General features: G+C 42.1%; 1 long non-coding RNA gene across 2 annotated transcripts; it reads left to right on the forward strand.

Annotated features, from left to right (window-relative positions):
• Window positions 1-783: 783 nt before the first annotated feature.
• LOC125393970 (uncharacterized) lies at window positions 784-25,420 on the forward strand. Of its 2 annotated transcripts, XR_007230022.3 has the most exons (4): window positions 784-966; window positions 5,043-5,110; window positions 9,119-9,287; window positions 25,183-25,420. It is a non-coding gene; the product is annotated as an uncharacterized LOC125393970 (long non-coding RNA). The 2 variants fall into 2 exon arrangements; XR_007230021.3 differs by lacking the exon at window positions 9,119-9,287 and having other exon boundaries at window positions 790-966.
• The last annotated feature ends 1,160 nt before the right edge of the window (window positions 25,421-26,580 follow it).

Raw genomic sequence — 26,580 nt, forward strand, 5'->3', positions numbered from 1 at the left:
GCGTTTGCTATGTGCATGCAGGCTCACCATCTGCTACTGTAATTGCTCTGTGTGCATGCATGCTCACCACCTCCTGCTATTCTTGCTGTGTGCATACATGCTCACCACTTCCAGTTCCATACATAATAGGGAAGTGCTACTGGCTTCAAAAGTCAGTGGACACATAACTCCCAGTTACTCATGTCAAGGGCAGTGGTGTCAAAGTCATGGCAAGATCAGGTTTAGGTTCAAAAGGTCAGTTCTTTCTCCAAAAAGCTGCTTATTGGAGGCAGCTCACAGAGGTCTGTTCATGGCAACTTTTAAAGGTTTTTAAAACAAATGAACAAATTTTGATTTAAAGGTCATATAAATACACCCTCAAAGGTTGCAGATGAAGAGTGTACCTGTCACTATGTGAGATGGATAGAAATGCTATATCTACCTGCCGACTGCAGCCAAGTAACAAGAAGGTTGAAGGCAGATGTTGGGGTCTTAGAGAGATGTGAGCTGAGTGGAGTTTTCTCTTTTTGAGCTTTATTTCATTTTCTGAGATGTGAAAACAGCATTTCTGTCCTTGATTAAAAGAAAAAGCCCTCAGACATATGGGTTGCAAACCACACTTCTGCTCCGGGCATCTTTCCTGTGACAGGCAAGCATCTCCAGCATCAGAGGATCTTGGAAGAACTCAAGTTCATTTCTGGTTAGGTTGGGATTGTTCCGAGGGTCCCGCCATGCCTGTCCCACCTGGCTGAGGTACATCCTCTGTACAGTACGTGCTGATGTCTCATTATTAACCAGAGACAGTCACACGTGTGAGCCAGTTCCAGGGAACCGGCTACGGTACAGTGCTGAACAGTTTTCCACTCCGTGTTTGGCTTGGCCTGATCCCTGCGGTGTCTTGCCAAACCTGCAACCTCCTGTCAGGAGCCATTCAGCCCTGGATGGGAAATATTCCTCATGCTGTTGTCGGAAAGCTGATCTCTCATGGTAAGCCTGGCGGGATGTCTGTTTGGCCAGACCCAAGCAGGGAGAAGCCAGGTTTCCCCTGTAAAGAACTCATCTGCAGCGAACGGTACTTGTACTAGCAAAAATATTTAGGTTTGTGGTGTTGGCCCGGCTGCTCCACTTAAAAAATGAGAAACCCATAAATGTAGAGCTGAAAAGCTCGTTGCTTAAAGCTGAGGAAGCCAATGGCTATTTTAGTTTGGGAACCGAAGTAAAGCAAGGGGGTACAGGATGTTATCTTAGAAATAAAAGTTTGTGTTCGGGTCTAGTGCCTCAGAGAGTCAGTAAAACATCCGTGATGTGAGACAGGCGTGTGAACAGCTGTGGAAAAGCGAAAGGACTAGTGGTCTCAGCACAGGGTGTGTGGGGATCTACATCCAATCCCTGGGCCCAAATCTCCCATTCTGAGACACAGCAAGTGAACTCCACACATTAATTCGGGAGGCATGTGTTATGTTTTACTCATAGCTGTACTGGCCATAGAGCTTAGTTTAAATTTTATAATTATATTATATATAGGCATGCCTGGTTGTAGGGATGTATCCTATGTGCATGCAGGTGCCCACAGGTGCCAGGGCAGGGCATCAAATTCCCTGGAACTGGAGTCGCAATGGTTGGGAGCTGCCATGTGGGCACTGGGGACTGAACTCAGGTTCTCTGCAGCAGTCAGTGCTCTTAATTGCTAAGCCAACGCTCTAGCCCCATAGGTCTCTAATTATTTTTAAAATAAGTACACAGAAGATAGACACATAGTTCAATAGATGATCACAGAGCACACATCCTCACACTCCTCCACACGTGCCAGAAATAGAGCATTTGCCAGTACCCAAGGTTTAATCTTGGACTCCCCAGGGAGTCCTGCTCCATCTCCTATTTACCTAGAGCTTTGAAATTTATATAAATGGAACCATACAGTTTGCCCTCCGGCTGTCATTTTTATCTAAAATTAAGTTTCTAAGATACATCATTTAATTCTAAGTACCATTAGCTGCCTTTCTCCATCATAGAGAGTATTTAATCACATGAATAACATCTTTGGTCTGTTCTACTGTAAATGGATATTTGGCTCTTGGGCTCCATGCTTTTGTGGTTGTGTGTGTGTCTGTGTGTGTGTGCATGCGCGTGCACACATACATGTATGTTCGTGTGCTCGTGTGATATGTCACTGTCTGTCCTGGTTTGCTTTACGTTGTTGTGATAAACTCCATGATCCAAAACAACTCAGGAAGGAACAGGTTATTGCAGTTTACAGGTTGTAATCTATCACTGAAGGAAGCTGAAGCAGGAGAGAGGAGCACAGACCGTGGAGGAAGACTTCAGTGCTGGCTTGCTCCAGGACTCTTGTTCAGTTCAGCTTTCTTATACAGCCCAGGCCCATCTGCCTATTCCAAATTTATGAGCAGATTCTCCTAGACTACCTGCTGGAGCATTTCTATCTGTACATTTCACTCCACACGTAGTCCACCTAGATCTGTATTTTGAGTACACGATGAGGTCCCTGTTAAATTGCCCCTATTTCCTGTATGGAAACCAGTTGATTCCAAACATGCTGAGAAGATCATTCTGCTCCTGCTCTTCATGACCCCCTTGCTGGGCATCAGCTGTCCGCACATATGTTTCTTATCTCTGTGCTGTTGGACCTGTTTGTGCCTCTATTTCCACTTTATTCTCCTGGTTTCTTGGCTTATGATTTCCTAGACTTTGTGCTTCTGGTGCAGAAGGGAATGTTTTTGTCCTTTGATTTTCTATGTAAGTGTCACAGTCAGCTTTATGAATGCATTGTATTTGTAGGTCAGTTTGGGGGAAGTGGACGCACGTACACAATGCATTTTCAATCCGCCGCCAGGGATTATCCTCCTACTTCTTCCATTAGGCTTTTGCCTTTATTTTGTTGTGAAGTAGTATATCGTCCTTTAGATTTGTTGCAGACACTTTGTGGTTTTTAATGATCCTCACAGGCTAATCCCTCAGGAGTAGATGAAAGTTACTTTGGTGACCAGGCAAGCTTTGGTGATTCATAAGGAATCAGTGTCTGTGGAAGGGAGAGCTGGAAGCAGAATCAGGCAAAAGAAGAGATAATTGTCCAAGTATGCCTTGGGCAACCCACTGAGGCGGTCTGAGCAAATATGATTCCAACCCCCCACGCTGGGTTGGACTGGTTGAATCCTTCGACTACCCGCAGGTGTTGGATGTGGCCCACCACAGAAGGGCATTGTCTTCTGGGAGGAGGCTCTTTGCGGATGTTGCTCACAGAGCTCCTGGAAGCTAGGGAGATAGGACTTTCTTTGTAACCCAGTTTCTAAGTGTGTAAAGTCCAGCAGCTGCAGCGTGGCTGTCACAGATGGCTTTTTACACCGCCATGCAACCCCTCTTCTTCATGCATATTCACGCAACAGCTGCTTTGGGACTGGGGCGGATCTGGAGAAACTCAGAATTCCATAGAATCAATATGCTGTCCATGGAGAAGGTGTCAGGATGAGACAGACAGTCCTTCCTCTTCTGGTACATAATTCCATATCTCTCCAAACTCCAGCTCATCCTAATTTAGGTTTCCCTGAGGGGGTCTTTGCTCCCTGTCATCATCCTCTGTCCAAACCATGCTTGCTTTGCTTGTCACAACCAAAAGGTACCCATAGTTATTACTACTCAGTCAAACTCTGTGTAATGATCAGGAGTGACTATTCTTGCAAAGATGGCAACCCTCCTTCTTGCCTGTTGGCCCCATCCCTGGGTGTAGTTTGTAGTTGAAAGGGTCTCTGTTTCAATTATCTGATAAAGTAGGAGCTCTTTAGGGATCTAGATCTCTTGTGCTGTGGGGATGAGAGTTACAAAGTCACAGAGTGATAGCCGTGGGGACGTTGTTACTGCATTGGTTTTGGCCCACTTGGATTTTTCAAATCAAATACAATAGTGGAGTATCCTGCTTTACCGAGGATGAAATCCTAACCTTACAAACCGAACTGGTGTGCCAGCTGTGACATTTAGCAATACCAGGGGCTTCAAGCACCAAGGTTTGTGATCCTGTTTGTCAGTTTTGCTGTCCTGAGTCCACTCTTAGACCACCCACCAAATAGTCCATCTTTCTCTGACGTGATACTATGTTAGTGAAGTAGACATTTTGTGAGAACTCAGAAAATGGTGTTCAGTTGAGACGTGGAGGGGTGGGGAAAACAAATCCATACCCAGAATATGCATCGATTTATTTGGCTGAAATGAAGTCACCCCCTGTTTAAGGATGAGAGAGTCCCATGTTGAGCAAAGGAAAAGTCTCACTATTACAAATCTGAAAATTATAGAATGCCTTGAAATGAGCAATGACAGGCATCGGCTGAATTAAAACTCAGGACGGAGCCGAGAGACAAACAAATAGTCTTAACCAGAAACACTGAAGAAGAATGAAGGACAAATCAAGGACCTGCCCTAACCATGCCAACCAATTTGCATCTAATTAAAGTGAAGACCAGACACGCAGGAGCCCTGCTGCCCCTGTCCTAGCAGCGTCTTTGCCCTGCCGGGGCTCTCCTAAGGCAGGGATTGTGTTATTTTCCAGACCCTGCTAGAGCCACAGATTTATACTCCCTCTGCGATGTACAGTGGAGCTCCAATTAGTTCACCTTATTTTATTTGATAAATACTTGAATTTTTCCATATTTTCTACATTCTGCAATTGTTCCTTTTCCCTTAATTCCCACGTTTTCCTGTGGAATATTTTCCTTTGGCCTGTAGACCTCTCTTTGGCATTTATTTTAGAGCAGTTCTTACAAGATATAGGTTTTTTTTCTTTCTTTCCTGAGTTTGGCTGCCTGAAGACATTTCTATTTTGTTTTTTTTTTAAAAATTTATTTATTTATTATAATATTCTGTCTGTGTGTATGTCTGCAGGCCAGAAGAGGGCACCAGACCCCATTACAGATGGTTGTGAGCCACCATGTGGTTGCAGGGAATTGAACTCAGGACCTTTGGAAGAGCAGGCAATGCTCTTAACCTCTGAGCCATCTCTCCAGCCCCTCTATTTTGTTTTTTTATTTACTTTTTAAGCATACTTTCTCTCACTGTAGCTCTGACGACTGTGTTCATGGCTCCTGCTGTGTGGTGTTCTACTGTCCCGGGAGCTGCCATTTCTGATGTAAGTTGCCTTTATTTACCGAAGCTACTAAATGTTTTCCTCACCTGGCTACTTTAAATTTTTTCTTCTTGCTAGTTTGAATATGGAGTGTTCTTTACAGATGCTGAAGGCTTGGTTTTGATTTGTGCCACTGGAGACTTGGGAAGCTTCAAGAGGGAATGCCTTGTGGGAAATCTCAGAATATTGAGACACCACCTCAAAGGGGATTATAGACTCCTCTCCCCTTCCCCACCCTGTCTCCAATATTCATTATGGTAACAGGAAACTGACTAATACACATTGATTTCTTTTGCGTTTTCATTATGTTGCAGAATGCATTGTTGCTTTTATAGTTTATGTGTTTTTAGAGAGTGAGCTGCTTAAATGTTTGAACTAATAATGCCTTTGACCTTTCAGAATATTCTCGGGCAGCATCACATGAAACTCTGGTTTCCCTAACCATTCCTCTCCTCCTTTCTCTTCAGTAACTTGACTATTTATGGTATGTTTATGGTATATTCCATGTACTTGCTGTTCATTGCTATTTTCCAATTATTTTTCCTGTCCTCTAATCTGGACGCTTTAATTTGACCCGATTTTCAGTTCTAATATCTTCCTCAATTTAATCTGAAAAATCCCATTTAATTGAATAGACATATATCTTGGTTTTAGAAACTACACTTTTCAGTTTGATAAATTCCACTTTCTTCCACGTGATTTAAAAAGAAGTTTTAGTTTTTAAATGTCTTTGTGTGAGAATCTCAAAGTTCATTGATCCAGAATATGTTTCTACTTTTTTTCTTTCTCTCTCTCTTTTGAACATTTAATTATCTCTCTTGGCATGATGAATGTTTAGCTATTAAATCCCAGGTACATCTGGAGAATTACTGAACTGATTTGTAATGTTTTGCCTGCCACTATCTTCCTCAGGTGGGGATTAGGACTAATCAGCCTGAGAACTCCCCATCACCTGGTCCAGGACTAAGGATGCCCAGCCCTGGATTTCTCTCTTTAATCCTAAAGCCTTGCCCTTTCAAAGTCTCTGAAGTCTGGCTTATTTATCTAGAGCTGTTTGTTTTGGGGCTCTCTGAACTCCAGTTTGTGTGTTCTCAGTCAGTTTAGGCTGTTGACATTTGAACTCAGATTTCCAGGGTTCTGATCAATGTTTTCTGCTTTACATCTTTGATCCTCTGTTGCAATCCTGACCTTGGCCAGGAAGGTTGGGTGGGAGTGGGGGTTACCCATTCAATTGTATTCAACAGACTTTCCCTCCAGTATCTTGAATACTCCAGTTATGCCTCAGATAATTACATGCTGCATTTTCTCCAGCTTTTCTAATAGTTTCTGATTAACCAGATGAGAAGGTTATCTGACATTTTCTATTAAGTCAGGAAAAGGAAACCCTAGTAAATTTTCCTTAAGAAAAATGTATTAGATTTATCACTGCATTCTTAGTGCCTTCTACAATTCTTGACCCATGACAATGCTCAATATTTTTTTAAACAAATAAAAAATGCAAATGAAACACCACTCAGAGTCAGAATTCTTCTCCCTTTCTGGTCCTCCCCCTTTTCCTTCCTCTCCTCCTCCTGAAGTGTTAAGGACCAAAGCCAGGGTCTTATGCATGCTAGGTAAGTGCTCTACTGCTAAGCCATGTCCTAAGCCCACCAAGTTAGCTTTTGATCTAACGAATAACCAGGACTTTGTCAAAAGCTCCTTAATGTTTAGTTTATTTCCAAGATATTTCATAGAATGTTTCTCTCCAATTCTCTTTTATCTTTACCTCCTAAAGAAGGTCTGGATCATTTTATAGAATTTACTCCTTAATCTTAAATTGCATTGACAACATATATGGTGTTAGAAGATGGAAGTGTATTTGAGATATTTGTACCAGGTGAACACACATGACCTGTCACTGATGTAATTGCTACACCCTTTAAGAAGTCACAAACTGTGCTAAACACAATATGTGTTTTGACAGATTTTTCTGTCCCACCTGGTCTCTCAGCCGTTCAGCCCCAAGAAACACACAGAAGTCTACATTAATTATAAACTGATTGGCCTATTAGCTCAGGCTTCTTATTAACTCTTATATCAGCCCATAATTCTTATCTGTTAGCCATGTGGCTTGGTACCTTTTTCAGCGAGGCAGTCACATCTTAGATTTTCTTTCGCTAGTTAATATTTTAAAGTTAAACTCATTTTTTCTCTATGTTTAATAATCCTTAAGATTTGTGATTTGCTTGTTTTTGAGCGATATCCTATAAGATATGTAACATCACGGCTTGAATACTTTGAAATGTTTTATGCTCTGAGGCTACAGTGAATTTTAATGTAAAGTCTCAGCGATGTGAGTTGTTATTCTTCAGGGACACAGATAGCAATAGGTGCTGGGTGATATCTATGAAGAGGAGGAAAAACATTGCAGACACCGGTGTTCTCTGAGTTACTCTATGTTCTTCATCATGCAATACTCAGACCACTCCCGCTTTCTCTCTAGCAGGTCCTGTGCTCTCACCTATGGTCATGACATGGAACATCTAGGGGGCATGCTCTAGAGTCAAGAGGAGGGTTTATGAAAGACACATGGCATCATTTCCTCAAAGCTCCTCTGTTTTCTCATTGTTGTCGGACACTGATGCCAGTCTGTCTTTTTGTCTGTCAAGTGGCTCCATCTGAAGTGTCCCTCCTGGCCATTCATCATATTGCTCAGTCTGAACTGAGCATTCTGGCCTCATCTTAAAGATTTATTTATTTTTATCTTCATACGTATGGATGTTTATGACCATGCTTGTACCCAGTGCCCTTAGAGGCTGGAAGATGGCATCACATCACATGGAACCAGAGGTACAGATGGTTATGAATGACAGTGTGGATGTTGAACTGAACCTGGGTTCTCTATGACAGCATCCAGTGCACATAGCTGATTCGCTGTCTCTCCTGCCCATCAGTCAAGTCCTGATTCCTCCCCAAAGCCCCATAGTCAGTATCTGGTCTGCCTTTTTTCATTCTTGCAATTTATCAAAAAGATAAGCATTTTTAGAGAGTTAAGGGCTTCTCTGGGATTCAATGAAAGCCTAGTCTGTATTTGGGTAAATGCCGCTGGATTCCTGAGCATAAGGTTTGGGGTATCAGGGCATTTATACTCAGTTCTGAAAGATGAGGAAGCAGGACGTGTATGTTCACTTGGTGTGTTTGCTTTTCCTGTAGATGCTCATTTAACCCTTGCTTTCTCTTCTCCTTTCTCTTACTTTTAAGTATCAACCCCTCCCCTTGGCTTTGTACATGCTATACCCATGTAATCTCTTAACTAGCTTGACACAAACTTTGGCTGGATGGTGGTGCCAGCGTGACTTTACTCAAGAGCCCAGATTCCTGTGGACTTACGTGATGTAACGTCAGAGATGAGTCAGTTCTCTCACACCAAGGTAGCAATTTACAATGACTTGACAGAAAACCACCACAGGGTCTTCTGACTACGTCCACATTGTTCATTTCCTTCAACAACTTCGAACTTTGAATTCAAGTGGAGTCTGTTCGATTACAACAGTTATCAGTCATAAAACTTTTGCTCTGGCATTCATAAGAGTAATTTCTTTTTTGGTTTCTCAAGAATAAATTTTAACTTTGTTATAAGAAGTCCCTTTAAATGGTCATGTTCAGCACGTGTGAATCTATGCTAACCCCATTCTTTTAAAATATTTTTGTAGTTGCCCAATTTGGTGGTATAAGCCTATTAATCCAAGCACACGCCAAGTTGAGTCAGGAGGATGGTGAGTTCAGGGCTAGCCTGGGCTAGAGAGTAAGTCTGAGGAGACTGTGACATATGATGAGAATCTGCTTGAGACAAAACAAAAGTAACATCGTGTCACATGACGTAGTGCTCAACAGTGATGGCCAAAGTTAGAACAACTCAAACGAAAGCCACAGAGTTTTAGGCCCCGATGCTTGTGTTTATTTGATTCTTCGTGAATTTTCCTTCTTTCAAGATTACCTCAGGTTCTAAATGGATATTTGTTTCTTCTCTAGCAATTTATTTTCATAGTCCAGTGAAGAGGTAATGGAAAAGGATGCAGAAGAAAGGGAGAAGTTGGTGTGTCAGCTGCATTTTAAAGAGGAATTTCATTCTGTCTCAAGAAACTTCCGCTTGCATTCCATTCTGCCATGCGCAGGACCGGGCTGCTAGACCAAGCTACTGGTAAAGCGGTGTTTAAGTGACCATCTGAAATTTGTGTTCTGTCACTGTGGGGGACGCGCACATTTGGAGGGGAAGTACCGTGAGGGGTGTGTGTGGGGGTTCTAGATGGGAAAGGCCTCTGACTGACATTTCACATGAAGTTTAGTCTTCATTTGTCTTCTCTTCCTCGTTAGGTACAGATACGAGGCTGGAAAGAGAGGGGATGTCCGCTGGTTTGATTTTCAGTACCATCTGAGACAGCAGTTAATAGTTTTAGAATGTCCATCTTCACCACATTATGATAAAAAACTGTGGTCTGGGGGCTGGAGGGATGATGTCTTGGTGGTTAAGAGCACTGTCTGCTCCTGTGGAAGACCTAGGTTCAGTTCCCAGCGCCCTCAGAAAGGCTCACAACCACCTATAACTCTAGGGGATCTTGGGGATCCTTCTTCTGGCCTCTGGTGGCGGTACTGAGTGTGCACAAAAGCAAAAGGCCAGAGGGGGACAAAATACTCATACATGTAAAATGTAAGTATAAGTAAATCTTTAAGGTAAAAAGGGTGTCTTCTGTTACTCTGGCTTCCTTGCTTTGTAAAATTAAGGAAGTATAGAATGTTTTTAGTCCCTTTGTAGATTTTCAGATATAATCTAAAACAATCAGGCTCATTCGTTTAAGAGTCCACGGGAACTAATAAATTCTTTCTAAATTGAGCCATTAGGGTAATTATCTGACCAAGATCATTGTAATTACTTGTTATATTACAGTCATGGTACTAAGTGTTTTATATGAAATTGGTCTTTTAATTCTTCTGAAAGTCTGAAAAGTACATACTGTTCTGCCCAGGTTAAAGTTGTTAATCTCAAGACTCAGAGATTTAAGTATTTTACTCTCAGATCCCAAAAGTACTGTCAGAGTTGGGGTGAACATTTCATTCAAAACATAAGCTTTTAATCACTGTCTAATTGTTGCTAACCTTACGCATTTTCTTTTAAAATTAACTTTGATTAAAAAGAAAAGTTTTTGAGTTTTCTGGGGCAAAAGGAGTGGGGGAGACAAGGGATGGAGGACATCAAGGGAATAAGGCCCTTGAAGACAACTTAACAAAGCTCATATGAACACACAAGCTTGAAGCAGAATCACAGTGCTGACACGGGTCTCTACCAGGTCGTCCATGTATATATTATAGCTTTCATTCAGTACTTTTATGGGACTTCTGAATGTGTGAATGAGTGGGTCTCTGATTTTTGTACCTTCTTTGGGGCTCTTGATTTTTCTGTTGGCTTGCCTTTTATAACATTGATATAATGTTTTTTTAATCTAATTATGCTTTATTTTGTTAAAAAATTAGTTTTCCAATAGATACAAATATGTATTTTTAATTGTAATATTCCATTGCTGCCTTATAATACACTATGTGCCCTTGAAGTATCATTAAATATGCATATATGAATTATTGTTTAAACCATCTTTTGGATGGGTCTATGAAATCAGATCAGAAATGATCTTAGGTTGTTGTTCATAGATTTTTGGACTCTGCGAAGACACAGTACAGACAAATATCCTGCAATTGCAGCAGAAATAAGTTCCATGGAAATAGACCTGGTTGTAAAATTAGTGGACGGGATAAAGCCACCGTGGACCCCGGATGACGAGTGGGTTATAATATGAGCAGTACTTGCATAAGTGAAGTCGGACCACGTATTATACCATGCTTCCTCCTCTGGTCACATTACATGATGTAATCAGATGAGTCAGAAGTTGGATCTGCACAGGGAGACGTGGAAGGACCACAGCTAACTGCTGCTTCTGCAGACATTCCAAAGGCCCTGAAATCATTTTGGAAAACAACCAAAGCTCAAAATTTCTCAGGGACATTTACTAAAATGCTTACACACAAGCAGAGGTTTGGTCTGATGTTCCAGAAGCTTCTTCTCCTGGTCTCCAAGTAACCATTCAAAATAGGAGCCCTTCAAAATGTCCAGTTTATTCGGTACTAGATGTAACCTGTTGTGGGATTTCAATCCCTTTAGTCAATGACTTTGGGGGGTTATGAGCGGTAGGGTGTGGTACGTGACCGCTTAAAAGCTGAGGAAAGGGTCTCTTGCTCGGTTCCCTCACCCTTGTGCTCGCTTGCTCGCGTGGTCAGGGCCAGAGGAAGGAGTGGTTGGATCAGCAGCTGTATTGCTGTGACATGGTCGAATCTGTTCTTTATCAGTGACTGTGTACTTAAATAAATTCTTAAGATCCTTTTTTAACAGACTTACATGGCTTTACATAATAGTAACCTCTTCTGTAGTGTTTCTTTTCATCATAAACTCTATTTTGTGTCTAAGAACTAGTCTTCATTCATGTTGCTTGTCTTCTGGAGGCTTGTATTTATGAAGTTCAGCTAATTGGTAAAAGTTCCTCATGAATGAAAAAGACTGAAACTGAATTTTTCACTCCTCCTAGGGTGCATGTTTCTTAGTTGCTCTCCTACTGCTGTGAAGAAACACAATGGTCAAGGCATCGTATAGGAGAAAGCATTCAATTGGGGCCTTGCTTCAGAGGGTTAGTGTGTTATCATCTTATGGGGTGGAGGAACATGGAAGCAAGCAGGCAGGCATGGTTCTGGAGGACTGGCTGAGAGATACATCCTGATCTTGCAGACAGCAGGCAAAGAGGGGAAGAGGACCTGGGATGGACTTTAGAAACCTCAAAGACAAGTTCCATTGGAACACCTCTTCCAACAAGGTCCCACTTCCTAATCCTTCCTAAAGAGCCCAACTAACTGGTGACTAAGCATTCACATACATGAGCCAATGGGGGCCATTCTCAGTCAAACAACCACAAAGTGGTAGTTCTTCAAAGCCTGGTTTAATTGGACACAGCAAGTTATGATTTAGTTCAGGTCTCTTCCCCTGCTATCAGACTGACCGAGGATGTTAAAAGAAAGATCTTAGGAACTGCCCACACTGCAGAATCAGGGAGTCTGTAAATGACTCAAGAGAGTCAGCCTTCTCAGCACAATTTTTGGATGTTTTAATGTCCATTGAGGACCTCAAATCACTAATGTGTTAGCTTCTGCATTCGAAGACCAAGAGCCTGTGATAAGGTATTTGAAGCTCCTTCTCCTTTCTTGTATGCATTTCTCCTCTCTCCCTACTTCCCATTCTCTTCCTCCCCAACTGTACAAATATTTGAGGACAAATCTGTGATCTGTAAAGTGTTTCAAAGTCTATTCTTTAGAAATTCGCATGGATGGCTTTTGCAGCCAACCATGTATGTATGGTCAGAAGTTCTAGATGCTTTGAGACTCTGGATGCTGCCAAATTTCTTCTGCCCCAAATAATCTTCTCTTTCAGCTTTCTGTGACATCTCTTCACTGACTCTTTCTTCTCAGATAGATACCAATAAATGTCATGTCTTTGGGTGACATGGCAGGTTTTAGATTTGTCCAGTTGTAAGGTATATGATGATCATAGGGGTCTAAAAATGTTCAATACCACAAAATATAGCAAACAAAAAAGTTTTTTTTTTTTAAATCTGAAATGGCATCTGTCTTAATTAAAAATAGTTTGAGAGCATTTTGGTAATTGAGTTTTCCATTGACATTCCTGTAGTTTGCGGCTTCAATGTGTAAAAGGAGAAAACACAGTAAAGAACAGTAGACTTTGGTTACGAAGTGAAGTAGTTACTTTTGTCATCCAGGAAACTGGAAAGGAAGCAGTCTAAGAGGTTTGTTTTGCCTTACAGTTTGGTTGGACACAGTTCACCTTGGTGGGAGAGGCCTGGAGGCAAGAGAGAAGCAGCTGGTCATGTTGTGTTCACAGTCAGGTTGCTGAGAATGAGCAGAATGTGGAGCCAGGCTTTATCATCTCAAAGCCCACCCCACTACTCCCCTCCCCGCCTCACAGGCCTACTTCCTTCAGTGAGGCTCCACCTCCAAAGTCTCCATACTTCTCAAAGGCTTCAAACCCTTCTAAAACATTGTCCCTAAAAGGAACCAAGCATTCAAACGCTTGAGACCACGGGAAACATTTTAAATTAAAACCATAGCCTGAGGCTTCAATGTTATCTAGATAAGAAGCGTTACCTGTTATTTGATCCCCCCCCCCCCCCCCCCCCCCCGCAAGACAGGGTTTCTCTATAGTTTTGGTGCCTGTCCTGGAACTCACTCTTGTAGACCAGGCTGGCCTTGAGCTCACAGAGACCCTCCTGCCTCTGCCTCCCAAGTGCTGGGATTAAAGGCCTGCACCACCACCGTCCCTCTGACTCGCCTGTTCTTACGATGCTGACACAGCCTAGACCTGCAAGTATGGTTCTGTTTCAGGTGAACCTGGTAGACTTCAGTGGATCTCCAAGATCCCACTGGAGAGGGGGTCACTTGTGAAGATATAAAGACATGGTAAGACATGCAGTATAGAAACCCAGAGGAAGGCGTCAAAGACAGTGGGATAAGCCAGTGTTAGCTAACATCATTTAACCCCTTTCTTCAGACAGTGTTTGAAAGTGAACATATTCTTGAAGTTTGACTTATATGAGTCAATACATTCACTTTTTAAAAAAGTCAGTGTGTGTGTGTGTGTGTGTGTGTGTGTGTGTGTATGTAGGTGTGTGTGTGTGCATGCATGTGTGCGTGCATGGGGAGGAGGAGTCAGAGGGCAGCTTGTGGGAGCCTTCTCTCTTCTACTACATGGATATCTGGGAGGTTTGGTGGCATTGCCTCTACCTATTAAACCATCTTTCCAGCCTCATCTGTGTTCTTTTTAAGAGGAAAAGATGATCATATCTCTCAGATCCAATCTCCCCATTTCCTGTTTTCATCTCGAGACCCAGTCTGGCACACACAGAGTCTTTCCCCTGCTTTACTCTGTATCCACAAATCAGACGTAACTCCTTGCAGCCGTTTGATTTTTTGCCAGATTCTCCCCATTGCTCTAAGCCTTCCCTCATCCCCAGTAAATCTTCACTTCCAGCTCGTCTGTGCTTGTCTTTGCTCTCCGAACCGTTTTCTTTGAAAGCAGCAGCTGGGTTTCCTTTTCACCTTCATGTTGCCAGTGGCTATTGCAGTGTGTCGTGTCTGTGTTTTAAAACAGAACGTACACACAGTCTTTCTTCTTTAGTTCCTCAACCCTCTCCTGCGGCCTCCACCGCAAACATAAATATTCTCAGACTTTTCTTAGTCCCCTTTGAGGGGCGTCATTTACAAGGCTAGCCCCACAGCTGGCATACCGGATTTTCGGTCCGCAACAGCACTTGGCGACAGCCAAAATACTGTAAAGGGGAAGCTTAGAAATAGTTGATTTAGCAGTGAATAGCCACGGGTGGCAATGTTGGGGAACTGCTTGGAAATGGGAATTAGTCTCGGAGGAAAATGGGAGAGGAAACCGGAAGAGCCGAGCCTCGAGAGCAGAGGTTTGTGAGAACATCAACGGTGAGGAGAAAAATCTCTGCTCGTGATGCTTAGGGCTGACGTGAAGGACAGCAGGGAGCTGGTGGAGTCTCTATTGCCTATAGAGTAGACATCCTTAGCCCGCGTGGCACGTACCCGAAATGTAATTAGGGGTCTTCTTGCCGGCAGTTGAGAGGTATTGGTTTAAACTAGAGGGAAGTTATTTCTTCTAGTTAAGGTGCCATATTGGTAAACATTCCTATTTTGAGATGTGAAGAGAAATTCCATCTGCTGTATTCTCCTCTCTTCTTTGTTCCTTCCCTTCCTCCTTCCTTTCTCCTCCCCTCCTCTTCTCTTCTTTCACTGCCCCCCATTTTCTTTCTGTGATATCAGGAATTTATCTATTCAGGACCTGATCCCTGCTACATGCTAGGCCGACATGCTACCATTGAGCTGTACTCTTAGCTCTCATGATACCCGTGACTGTGTTTGTTCTCATACTCAAAAGCAAAGGAGGACTCTTCCAATCTCCTGGTATATATCACGGACTTCCAGATGAAAATAAAGTACTAGGAAAAACAAAAACAGACCCAGGCAACCATTAGAATAGAAATTATTAAAAGAGAGTCTTTCAAATTTGGAAACTGCTGGCAAAAATTGACTGCAGCCCTAGGAAATAACGGATTTACAATTAATAATGGATTCCTCTACTGGCCCATTAAATCAGAAAATTCATCTTTCAAGATACGACCAGTCTAAGAGAGCTCATTAACCTAAAGGTTAATAATAGCCACAGAACAATACTGAAAACAGCAGGGTGCTGTAACAGCAAATACAGAGAGTGGATATAAACATGATTTATTACAGATAGGGAGGATACCATGTGAGTGTGTGCCTGTGTGTGACTGACCCTCTGGCATGAATGTCCTAATTACTTCGTTATTTTCTGTGGTAGTTTAGATGATAAATGTTTCCCATAGTCTGGGACATTTAAATATTTATTTCCAGTTGGTGAAACAGTTTGGGTACATTTAGAAAGCTTGTCCTTGACGGAGGAGGTGTGTCACTGGGCATGGGCTTTGAGGTCTCAAAGTCTGGTCCCATTCCCAATTTAATCTCTGTTTCCTGTTTGTGGTGAAAGATGTGGACTCTCAGCTTTCTGTTTCAGCCACCCAGTCTCTCCGTTGCCATTGTAGACTCTTGCTCCTCTTGAACCATGAGCCCAAGGAAACGTCCTTCTATACATTGCCTTGGTCATGGTATATTGTCAAAGCAATAGGAAAGTTTTAATTTTAGACTGGAGATACTTAGATCACTGGACTGACATGTATGGCTTGTTCAGTGATTGTCAACTAACTTTAAAAAGCTAAGTCCCTTGGTTGAGAAAATCTGCTTCTTAATGTTTAGTTGTCATGAGCTTTTTTTTTTTTTTTGAGTCTAATTTCCTTGACGGGTGTTTGATCCCTGGATCTATATCTTGAAGAGATGGTGCTAGCCTTGTACGAAGCATCGTGGACTCAGCCATCTTGGAGCTGATGAGAAAAAAATAAAGCTACAGGCTATCTGGAGGAAAGCAAGCCCAATTATCTATACAAGGCACACCTTCCAAGAGTATTTCCTGATAAAATGGATTCCCGTATTGATTCTCTCTCCCCTGGGGGCTCTTTGTAGCCCTGTCAGATCTGCTCCACCGGTGACAATTGGTGGGACCTCACTCAGGTGCGTGGCCTCTGGCTTCTCAAAGGACATGGAGCAATCCTACTTGCCTCTCAACACGATTTAAATCCTAAACCCATGGGGTCGGCTTCTAGCCAATTTCTCCACTGGGCATTAGGAGTTTTCCACCTGGCTTGGAATGCAGTAGTAAGCCTTTTATTCCGTACACAGGTGTCTTTGTGGCTGGAGAGAAAACATTGAGGCGTCTGTAGGACTAGTTAAAACAGGCTCTCTGAAAAGAAATCTACATGGCTTAATCTTTTTCATAAAACACCAACGCAGGGTTGCCAGGAATCTGCATGCCGATTGGATCCAGACTTGCTGGTGAGTCACGGCTGGAACACTTGCGAGGAGTTTGGCTGTGTTTTTGGATGGCGTCTTTAGCATCACCGAATGTTCCAAGGGAACAATACATCTTGTTTTATGTTTCTTCTCCCAGTGGAAAAAAATCAAACAAATATTTACATGATTTTTACCTAAATCTAGTTTCTCAATAATGAATCAGGGCTATTATTTATCCACAGTTAGTAGAAATAGACTTCTCTGTTCTGTTCCTATAACTTTTTCATCTTTAGAGTTTCTTACGTATCCAAACATGCCTTTCTTATTCATAATAAAAGCTGAAATTGGCTGCTTCAGTGGAAACCCGTGGTTGGGTGCTGCAGCCTTTTAAGGGATTGTGTTCTGTCTTCCCTATTGTTCCAGACAGGATGCTGTTGCTCCCATGGTGAAGGCAAAGAACTGGGCAGTGGATACAGGTCCTTCATGAAGCCTGAGTATTCCCGTAGCTGCACCAAAGGATGTTTAGACAGATTCCCTCCAGACTCTAAGCCCTGACCATCCCTTTTATTTCTTTGTGAATTGAAATGTAAATCTTTTCAAAAGCTCCAGCTTCTTTATGTAGGCATTTAGTGCTGTGAACTTCCCTCTTAGCACTGCTTTCATTGTGTCCCATAAATTTGGGTATGTTGTGTGGTCATTTTCATTGGATTTTAGGAAGTCTTTAATTTCTCCCTTTATTTCTTCCTTGACCATCTGATGACTCAGGTGAGCATTGTTTAACTTCCATGTGTTTGTGGGCTTTTTGGAATTAGTGTTGCTGTTAAATTCTAATTTTAAGCTATGGTGATCTGATAAGATACCTGGGGTTATTCCAATCTTTTTGTATCTGTTGAGGTTTGTTTTGTTACCAAATAGGTGGTCAGTTTTTGAGAAGGTTCCATGAGTGCTGAGAAGATAAAGAGATGCTTTCTGTATTGGTAAAAGCACTCTTGAAGCACTCTTGAAGAGACCAGGTTCATGGACCAGGAATGGGTCAGAAGTAAGAAAAATCAAACATGGCAAGTGTTGACACCCAAGTTTCATGTCCAAGTTCCACTGTGACAGGTGGTTCTGTTTGAAGCTTAATCTTTCTTTAAGCTTGAAACATAAGGCATTTTATTTACCTTTTCTGTGTTCTTTTTAAAAGCTTATTAATTTTTATTTTATGTGCATTGGTGTTTTGTCTGCATGCATGTCTATGTGAGGGGATCAAAACCCCTGGAACTGGAATTATAGATAGTTTTAAGCTGCCGTGTGGGTGCTAGGAACTGAACGTGGGTCCTCTGCAAGAGCAGTAAGTGCTGAACCATCTCTCCAGTCCCCAAACTACTCCTATTTGTTTTATTTTGTTTTTCGAGACAAAGTCTTTCTTTGTAGCTTTGGCTTTCCTGGAACTCACTCTGTAGAACAGACTGGCCTCTAACTTACAGAGATCCACCTGCCTCTCTGCCTCCCAAGTGCAGAAATTAAAGGTGTGTGCCACCACTGCCTGGATACTTTTTTTTTAATAAATAAGGTAATTTCAGTTTTTCATTTTATTTTGCCTGTGTGTGTGTTTTACCTGCATGTATGTCTATGCATCACTTTCATGCCTGGTGCTCTCAGAGTCCAGAAGAGGGCATCAGATCCCCAGGAACTGGAGTTACAGAAGGTCATGAACCTCTATGTGGATGCTGGGAACCGAACTCAAGACTTTGAACTCAAGAGCAGCCAGGGCTTGGGCCTGAGGATTGAGCATCTCTCTGGCCTCTGTACTTTTATTTTTATACTAAGAGATTTTAAAAAAATTGTCCAGCTGACACATTTTGTATTCATAGTATCTTAAAATATATTTCTGACAAATGCAGGACAAGCTTCAATTTTAAAATAAATTTAAGTTATATTTATATTGACCTTAGCATTTAAAAAATATGAACTAACTTCCCCAATATTACACCTTTATTGAAGATTCTGCAGGCTGATTGACAAACTAGAACATCTCAAAAATCACTACTTATTTAAAAATCCAGAGCCCATCTGTAGACAGCATAGTAGTTTGGTGTGACACAAGAACCAATCTCTCTTCTTATACCAATACAAAATGGCCCAGACATAACTGAGTGCTCCTGTGTCTCCCTTCTATATTATGATGCCACTTTCTTATACCACCTTTGGCTCCCTAGATACTAACACGATAAGAGTAAATGAAGGGGAATCTCATTTCCACTTATTAATACGCTCTGTCTTATATACCATCCATTCCCTCTTACTCATCAGAGATTTTTTTCTTTGCTCTAGTGGGCCGAGTGCTCTCCAGGTTCTTTCTGGTTTTGTCTTGGACACGTTCATCTTCAACCTTGGACTTTTCTTCACAATCCCAGATGCTGGATTCCTTGTTTCTTAGACTTCATCTTTCCCTGCCCTTGTTTTCTTCCTTCCTAACCATGAAGCATGTACCGCAGTAAGCAAGCTGTCTATTAGTATAATAATTGGTACTCTATTTGGTATTTCTAAATAGATTCAGATATTGGATGTGTAGAAAGGTTTTATGACTGACTCCCATTTGAATGATACTTAGGTTATTGCTTCTTAGCTGGGAGTTATTTAGAATTCCCCTTCTCCGCTGCAGACTAAACCCCACATTTCCAGTGAAGGTATCAGAAACATAGTTGTCTAAAGGCATAGTTGAGCAGGAAATTCAGCGTGTTTAGGGATCAATGTGACTTTTAAAGCAATCTTGCTAATACTTATTGTCAAGGTGTACTTCAGAATGCCTGCTTTCTCTAGAGCTTGCCAGAGCGTGTACCAGCATGCGATTTCTTCAGGCTTCCTCTGGTAGCTACATTAGGAAACAGTTAACCCACTAGAGCTTCAACTTCAAATGGTTTCTGTTATTTCTTTGCCATCTTATTGTCCAGTCTGCCGTTTCTTCAACTTTTCAGGTACAGAACATCTCAATTTCCTGTTTATTGTGTGCATTCATCAGGTTCCTGCAGAGCAGAACAAAACAGTAGGAGATATATATATATATATATATGTGTGTGTGTGTGTGTGTGTGTGTGTGTGTGTGTGTGTGTGTGTGTTTTCAAAGGCTAAATGACTCCTCAATGACTACTGGCAATTCGGAGAACCAGGGAAACTTATAGGACCTCAGGCCAAGAATCTAGAAGAAAGCAAGTCAATTGACTGAGCAATGAAACAGACCTAGCAGGAGACTGAAGGTCTGAAACCTCCCCAGGGAGATAGTGAAAATTCATGCTCAGTGCTGAAACCTCTAGAAACTGATGCCCTGACCAACAGAAGAATGCACCCGCCTAAGGAAGGTATGCTACATGTATCCCACTTCTATTTCATTCCACCTGTGCCTCCGGACCATTGGATGGTGCCAACCATGCTCAAGGCGGGAACCACCCACACCCATGTCTGCGGACCCACACACCAGTCTTCTCTGGAAACACCCTCACAGAAACCCTCAGGAGTCTCCCTTGTTAATTTCTAGACATTCTTCCGTTCAGTCAAATGGACAGCAGAAATTATCTGTCATGGTGTGACCAGTAGCAAGCAGAGAGGAATACTTAGCGTACCGCCATGTTTACCCAGGATCTGTTTCCACCATCCTCTTATTTTTAAAATAGATTCCGCAAAATTTGGGGTTTGGGATACATTTTACATTTTACTTAGGTTGTCATTTGCTACATTTGGACTTAGTATGGCTTGTTGTCAGTGAACTGAAAATATTATTGTAAACTTGGAAGTTTCCCCTGACAACAGCTGACCTGCTATGTGGAGCTACAAGGGAGGGTCAATTTTTATACTGTGAGAATCAAACATCTTTGTGAACTTCTAATATATTTTATTCTTGAGAACGACCTTGGGTGTTAGTGGTGGTGTGTTTTGAGATGGACTCTGGCTAACCTAAACTCATCATCCTCCTGCCTCAGCTTTCTGAATTCTTTTTTTTTAATTTATAAAAGTTTATTAATTTATAAAAGTTTCCATTTCCGCCCCTCCTCCCAACACCCTTCCCCCCACTCCCTCTCCTCCTCCCTCTCCATCCCTAAGAGCAGTCAGGGTTTCCTGCCCTGTGGAAAGTTCAAGTTCCCCCCCTCTCCCTCCAGGTCCAGGAAGGTGAGCATCCAAACAGACTGGATCCCAAAAATCCAGTATATGCAGAGGAAACAAGTCCCACTGTCATTGTCAATGGCTTTACAGAAAGACCCTGTGCCAGCCACATTCAGAGAATCCGGCCACATTCAGAGAATCTGGTTGGATCACGTGCTCGTTCAGTCCCAGTCCAACTGGCCTTGGTAAATTCTCATTAGATCCGTCCCCTTGTATCAGTGGGTGAACGCACTCCTCACGGTCCTGCCTTTCTTGTTCATGTTCTTCCTCCTTCTGCTCCTCATTTAGACCTTGGGGGCTCAGTCCAGTGCTCCAATGTGGGTCTCTGTCTCAATCTCCATCCATCAATGGGTGAAAGTTCCCTCTGGTCTTACCTTCTTTGCTCACGTTCTCTTTCCTTCTGCTTCTCATTTGGACCTAGGGAGTTAAGTCCAGTGTTCCAATGTGGGTCTCTGTTTCAATCTCCATCCATCGCCAGAGGAAGGTTCTATGGTGATAAGCAAAATATTCATCAATATGGTTATGGGCCAAGGCCGGTTCAGGCACACTCTCCTCTGTCCAGAGAACAATCTGGGGATCTCTCCTTGGACCTGGGATCACCTTTATAATCAAGTCTCTTGTAAACCCTAAAATGACTCCCTTAGTTGAGATATATACTTCCCTGATCACATATCCATCCTTCCTCCCTCCCCCCCATCCCAATCCCCCGAGCTTTCCCCATTCCTCCCCTACTCCCTTCTCTCTAACCCTCTCCCCTTCCAACCCCCCCCCCCACCATGCACCCGAGGTTGCCTGGCACTCTTGTCTACTTCCAATCTCCAGGAGGATAACTACATGATTTTCTTCAGGTTCCCCTTCTTATTTAGCTTCTCTAGGATCTCGAATAATAGGCTCAAAAACCTTGAATTAAGGCTAGAATCCACTTATGAGTGAATACATACCATATTCCTCTTTTTGGGTCTGGGTTACCTCACTCAGTAAAGCGTTTTCTATGTCCATCCATTTGCATGCAAAATTCAAGATGTCATTGTTTTTTACCGCTGTGTAAAACTCTAATGTGTATATGTTCCACACCTTTTTTAACCATTCTTCTATTGAGGGCACCTAGGCTGTTTCCAGGTTCTGGCTATTACAAATAGTGCAGCTATGAACATAGTTGAACAAATGCTTTTGTGGTATGATAGGGCATCTCTTGGGTATATTCCCAAGAGTGGAATTGCTGGGTCTTGAGGGAGGTTGACTCCCAGTTTCCTGAGGAACCGCCACACTAATTTCCACAGTGGCTGCACAAGTTTGCATTCCCACCAACAATGGATGAGAGTTCCCCTCTCTCCACATCCTCTCCAGCATAGGCTATCATTGGTGTTTTTGACTTTAGCTAATCTGACCGGTGTAAAATGGTATCTCATAGTTGTTTTGATTTGCATTTCCCTGATCGCTAAGGAGGTTGAGCATGACCTTAAGTGTCTTTTGGCCATTCGAAGTTCTTCTGTTGAGAATTCTCTGTTCAGATCAGCACCCCATTTTTTTTAACTGGGTTAATTAGAGTTTTAGTGTCCAGTTTCTTGAGTTCTTCGTATATTTTGGAGATCAGACCTTTGTCTGATGAGGGGTTGGTGAAGATCTTCTCCCAGTCCGAAGGTAGCCTTTTTGTCTTACTGACTGTGTCCTTTGTTTTACAGAAGCTTCTCAGTTTCAGGAGGTCCCATTTATTCATTGATTCTCTTATTGTCTGTGCTCCTGGGGTTCTACCTAGGAAGTGGTCTCCTGTGCCTATGTCTTGTAGACTACTTCCCAGTTTCTCTTCTATCTGGTTCAAAGTGGTCAGATTAATGTTGAGGTCTTTAATCCATTTGGACTTGAGTTTTGTGCATGGTGATAGATATGGATCTACTTTCATTCTTCTACAGGTTGATATCCAGTCATGCCAGCACCCTTTGTTAAAGATGCTTTCCTTCTTCCATTGCATACCTTTAGCCCCCTTGTCGGAAATCAAGTGTTCTTAGGTTTGTGGGTTAATATCTGGATCTTCTATTCAATTCCATAGGTCGACTTCTCTGCTCTTATGCCAATACCAAGCTGTTTTCAATACTATAGCTGTGTAATAGAGTTTGAAGTCAGGGATGGTTATACCTCCAGAAGTTCCTTTATTATATAAGATTGTTTTGGCTATCCTGGGTTTCTTGTTTTTCCATATAAACTTGATTATTGTTCTCTCAAGGTCTGTGAAGAAGTTTGATGGGATTTTGATGGGGATTGCATTGAATCTATAGATTGCTTTTGGTAGAATTGCCATTTTTACTATGTTAATCCTCCCAATCCAAGAGCAGGGGAGGTCTTTCCATTTTCTGGTATCCTCCTCAATTTCTTTCTTCAAAGATTTAAAGTTCTTGTCAAATAGGTCTTTCACTTCCTTGGTCAGAGTTATCCCAAGGTATTTTATGCTATTTGTGGCTATCATTAAAGGTGAAGTTTCTCTGATTTTTTGAGTGCTAGAATTGCAAAAGTGTATTTCTGCTTGACTGACCTGTGTTTTATTGGTGTATATCGTCAGTGTGTGTTTGGAAACATTTAATTTCATTTGCACTGGAGAAGTTTTACTTTTGAACTGTACCAGTAAGGCAAAGGTTTTTTCACTACAGAAATTTGATTCCTTAACAAGTGAACTAGCTAATGCCTAATTCTCAATGGAAACTTAATAATGGAATAATAATAATGTTGTTTATAAAATTAACTATGGATTTGGCTAAAGAAAAAGGTTATAAATCTGTCTCCAGGCATGAGTTACTGATCTGTCTTTGTGAGATTTAACAAAATTTACTCTTGGAAGACTTAGCTCTTGTCACCAAGGGAAATCAATGGGCTGTGCATTGGAGAACTCCAAAGATCAATTTGGCATGTGCCATTGTTGATGTAGTGAGAAAGAATGACTTCTGACAGAGGCATTGATTACTTGCCTCGCTCATTTGCGTTTCTTCTGATGTCTCTTGATATTCAAAGAACATTAAGCTATTTAGCATAACACTTTGGGGAATCAGCACAGACTTTCCCATTTACTTGTTAACTTCCACAGCGGTAGGGTTAGATTTTCCCATCTCTAAAGGTCTTCAATGGTTCAAAATACCATAACTCTATCACTGGATCTGCCTTCTTTAATATTCCTTTTGGCAACACTACCCAGGATTGGAGATGTTTCTCTTTTAATTTGAAACTAAAAAACATTGTGGATCACACCACATTTGGCTCACTAGAGTAAGGCTGAAGTAAAAGATTTATTTGTGTTCCTGACTTAATCTGATCAAAGGAGAAAAGAGGAGTAGGGAAAATAGAAATATTTATTCCTTGAACAGCAACATGAAAATTCAGACTGCCTGTTCTGCAGGAGAGGTACATTCACAGTGTTTTTATATATTCATGTCTGGGTAGGCATTTTCACTCGTACCAATCCCAGACCGCAGCACCCAGAAGCAAAACATTTTATTAGGTGGACTATTATACAGGGCTTTAGGAGATTAGTCTTTTGAATTTTAAACTAGTCTTTGTAAGGATGTAAACTTATACCTTCAGATTACCAGGGATTTAGCCTTCTAGCGGTTTTGATTATGGCACAAAAATTTTGATTAAAAAATAAGCAAAGAAGGCCTCGAAAATGTCAAAATTATATTCATAAAATCCTAATACTTAAGTTCACATAGTTATTTCAAAGACCCTTCCTCCCTCCCTCCCTCCTTACTTTTCTCCCTCCCTCCTTACTTTTCTCCCTCCCTTCTTCTTTCCACCTTTCTCTTCCTCCCTCTGTCCACCCCTCTTTCTTTCTTTTTGGTTGTTGTAATCAAACCAGGCAAGGACTTCATGACGGCTCAACTCCAGCTTGCCACATTCAGGAATTATATGAATGAATGTGTTCGTTAGCGTTCTGAAGTCCTCATTTTGAGATTCCGTTATTGAACTAGATAGAATCTGCCCGTGTTTCCAGCGGTGTTTCAGCCTCCTGCTGGTTATGGAATGAAGACGGAGTTACAGAGGGATCTGAGTTGCCTTGTGTGTGCTGGGAATAGAACCTGGGTCTGGTGCAAAAGCAGCCATTGCTCTTAAGCGCTGAGCTGTCTCTCCAGCTCTAACATCCCTATATTTTATGTGATATGCTAACCTGCTGGTGTTGACCAGCTTTCAAGAAAACCAACCTTGAGCCCCCTCTGATACACGCGTGCACTCGTTTTCCTCTTTTTCAGTCAGCGCACAGCTGAGGCCAAACTCTTCCTTCCAGCTCATTGCAGCAGGGTGTTGCTGGGTGTGCACGAGCACGTGTGCACTGCTGGGCAGATGCTGCCAGCACTTCCAGTCTAAACATTTCCTGAAACCTTGAAGTATGCGTTAAGTAATCATTAATTCTGGGTCTCTAGATGCGTGCGGAAACTCTCCTCGCTGCTGCAAAGTGTTCCATTCAAGACCATGACCAACCCTGAATGAAGTCTTCCAGTTCGATGTTGATGCATAACGTGAAGGAAGAGAAGCTGAAAAATGTGAGAAGAACAGATGTTCTGTGGTTTCAAGAACACTTCACGTTCTTTGGAAAATGCACAGTTGTTACACCTTAAAGTCCCAGCACGTTTAGAGAAATAAAGTCTGAATTAAAAAGTATTCTTATATTTTTTATGTATGTGGGTGTTTTGTCTACATGCACATCTGGGCACCATATGTGTTACGTTATCATGGAGGAGAGGACATTGGACCTTTTGGAATTGGAGTTACAGGTGATTGTGAGGCGCCTTGTGGGTGCTAGGAACCAAATCTGAGTTGTCTGGAAAAGCAGCCAGTGTTCTTAACTGTTGAGACTTCTCTCCAGCCCTGCACTTTACACTTTGCAAACAATCTCTTGTGGATGAGATTTAGGAGAAACGTGATGTTGCATTGCTGGTTTCTTAGCAATTTGGTCCCTAGAACCTCTGCCTGATGCGCAGTTGTGTGATATGACACACAGGTGTTGCTGTCACCATTACTGGGAAGAGGGGAGCTATGAAAACAGTGAGCCTGAGGCTCTGAGCCCTCACGGAGTCGACCACTGAAGTAGGATGTGGGGAGAAATCACAGTGTGGACCACAGTACCGGGCAGACAAAAGTTCTTGGCTTGGAGACGTCTTGGACTCCTGTATGCCAGGCAAACATTACTACTGAGCTCTCTCTCTCTCTCTCTCTCTCTCTCTCTCTCTCTCTCTCTCTCTCCCTCTCCCTCTCCCTCTCCCTTCACCATTTTACTTTGAAACAGGATCTTGCTAAATTGGAACTCTTCCTCCTCCAAGTTCAGGCGGGTTTTGAACCTGTAATCCTCTTGCCTCAGCTGTCAGTTTTTTCGATTATAAACTGCAATGCCAGGTTCATCATAGTACAGCTAATTGTTATAATATCTTAAGTAAATTATGTCGTTTGTAGGCAGTGTGTCAAAGCAGCGTAGAGGAGGTTTTTGGTGAAAGCTATAGCTACAGAATTTTAAACTAGTTGATAGAACATAACCTTTTATTCAACACACGCTTTCGGTATAATTGTGTAATTCTATAAAGCACAAAGACTACAAGGTGCATGTGGGAGCCATGGCTGCCTACAACTAAGATCGTTTTGGGTACTAGTTCTGCCAAAGTTTTACACCTGGGAGCTAATAAGACTCAGTCAGCAATGTGATTGATATACAATCCCCCTCCCAGTAGCTAACACATACTTTCCAAAAAACGTCCAAACTTGATTCATGATTCTTTCAGCAGAAAAACACCTGTTGATTAAGTTTGAAGATACAGATGCTAATGTGG

The sequence above is a fragment of the Myodes glareolus genome, chromosome 20 (genome assembly GCF_982192425.1).
Source record: "Myodes glareolus chromosome 20, mMyoGla1.1, whole genome shotgun sequence".
Lineage (NCBI taxonomy): Eukaryota > Metazoa > Chordata > Mammalia > Rodentia > Cricetidae > Myodes > Myodes glareolus.